Source organism: Chiloscyllium plagiosum, chromosome 3 (assembly GCF_004010195.1).
Source record: "Chiloscyllium plagiosum isolate BGI_BamShark_2017 chromosome 3, ASM401019v2, whole genome shotgun sequence".
NCBI lineage: Eukaryota > Metazoa > Chordata > Chondrichthyes > Orectolobiformes > Hemiscylliidae > Chiloscyllium > Chiloscyllium plagiosum.
This window is the reverse complement of record NC_057712.1, coordinates 137798308-137800694: the sequence shown is the minus strand read 5'-3', so window position 1 is coordinate 137800694 and position 2387 is coordinate 137798308.

Here is a 2387-nt window from a genome sequence, read left to right as displayed (position 1 = left end):
GGAGATTTAAACAAAACTTGGATAAGCACATGGATGATGATGGGATAGTGTAGGGGGATGAGCTGAGAATAGTTCACAGGTCGGTGCAACATCGAGGGCCGAAGGGCCTGTTCTGCGCTGTATTGTTCTATGTTCTATCCCTATGCAACTCAGCACGTGGCTCGGGCAGTAATCCAGAGATTATGACCCTTGAGGACCTGTTCCTCAATTTCCTTCCTAGTGCTTGATAATCCCCAAACAGGTCCTCCACCCTAGCCTTGCCTATGTTAGTCTCAACGTGGACCACAACAACTGGAATCTCCCCCTCCCGCTCCAATATCCTTTCAAGCCAGTCGGACTTATCCTGCATCCTGGCACTGGGTAGGCAACACACCGTGCGGGACTCCCAATCCGGCTCACATAAGATACTATCTGTCCCCCTAATTATAGAATCCCTTATAACAATTACTTGTCTTTTTGCTCCCCCCTCTTGAATGGCCTTCTGCACCATGGTGCCGTGGTCAGCTGGCTCATCCTGTCCACAGACCTTTCCCTCATCCATACAGGGAGCAAAAATCTCATACCTGTTGGACAAGGTCAAGGGCTGAGGCTCCTGCACTCCTGAACTCAGAATCCCCCTACCTGCCTCACTTACAGTCACACCCTATTGTCCCTGAACACTAACTAAATTTGAATTACTTAATCTACCGGTGTGACTGCCTTCTGAAGCGAAGTATCCAGGTAACACTCCCCCTTTTGGATGTGCTGCTGTGTATGAAGCTCAGATTCTAGATCCTCAGTTATGATCCGGAGTTATTCCAGCAACCAACATTTGCTGCAGATGTCGTCACTGCTGTTCACAATAGAATCAGCCAGCACATCACCTGTCCAGCCATAATTACTTATTCAATTGATTTATACAAATTTATGAGTTAAATAATTTCTAGTACTTCTGTTGTCTTATTCAATTAACCAACTAATAGTAAACTGTTAATCAGTCACATGAAATACAGAAATATCAATTGAAACACCTTACCTTAGCAACACATGAGAGTCCTTTTGTTTTGCTTAGAGGAGGAGGGCGGGTGCAGTGTCTCGGGATACAGCCGCTGCCAAAATATGTGCCCAAAACTCCTGAGGTAAGTTTAATTATTTATAAGAGTATGTGGGAAAAGATCTGCCACTCTGCCTACCCACAGCATGACCAAACAGAACACAGAAAATCAAGCCTCTCCAAACCATACAAGGGATACCCAGGATGCGGCAGCATTGACCAAACAGGCTGACAAGAGAAACCAGACATGACCACAGTCACTCACAGACCAGAGAATACACTTCCCAAGACAAACTAACAATAAGCTTCCTGGACCCAATCAGCCCAGCTGTCCCAAAGCCCTGTGGGCAGTCTCGTACACCAGTGATACCAATGCCACACAAAGGACAGGTCAGACGGAAAGGCACCAGAATACCTCGCTCACAGGAGGGAAACAATGGAACACCTTACTGCTTTAAAAGGGACATTCTCACCTCCCCTTGAAGAGAGCTGGAATCTCCTGATCCCATTAAAATCTAATTGATGCTGCCAGGATGCTACATTGTATCTACATTCAGGACATTCTTCTTATAACCATTTTGTGATTACCACCATCGCAGCTGGATTAAATATAGAACATTACAGCGCAGTACAGGCCCTTCGGCCCTCGATGTGTGCCGACCTGTCATACCAATCTGAAGCCCATCTAACCTACACTATTCCATGTACGTCCATATGCTTGTCCAATGAAGACTTAAATATACTTAAAGTTGGCGAATCTACTACTGTTGCAGGCAAAGCATTCCATACCCTTACTACTCTCTGAGTAAAGAAACTACCTCTGACATCTGTCCTATATCTATCACCCTTCAATTTAAAGCTATGCCCCCTCGTGCTCGCCATCACCATTCTTGGAAAAAGGCTCTCCCTGTCCACCCTATCTAACCCTCTGATTATCTTATATGTCTCTATTAAGTCACCTCTCAACCTTCTTCTCTCTAAAAAAAAAGCCTCAAGTCCATCAGCCTTTCCTCGTAAGACCTTCCCTCTGTAACAGGCAACATCCTAGTAAATCTCCTCTGCACCCTTTCCAAAGCCTCCACATCCTTATAATGCGGTGACCAGAACTGTACACTATACTCCAAGTGCGGCCGTACCAGAGTTTTGTACAGCTACAGCATAACCTCATGGTGCCGGAACTCGATCCCTCTATTAAAAAAAGCTAAAACACCGTATGCCTTCTTAACAACCCTGTCAACCTGGGTGGCAGCTTTCAAGGATCTGTGTACATGGACACCAAGATCTCTCTGCTCATCTACACTACCCAGAGTCTTACCATTAGCCCAGTACTTTGCATTCCGGTTACTCCGACCAA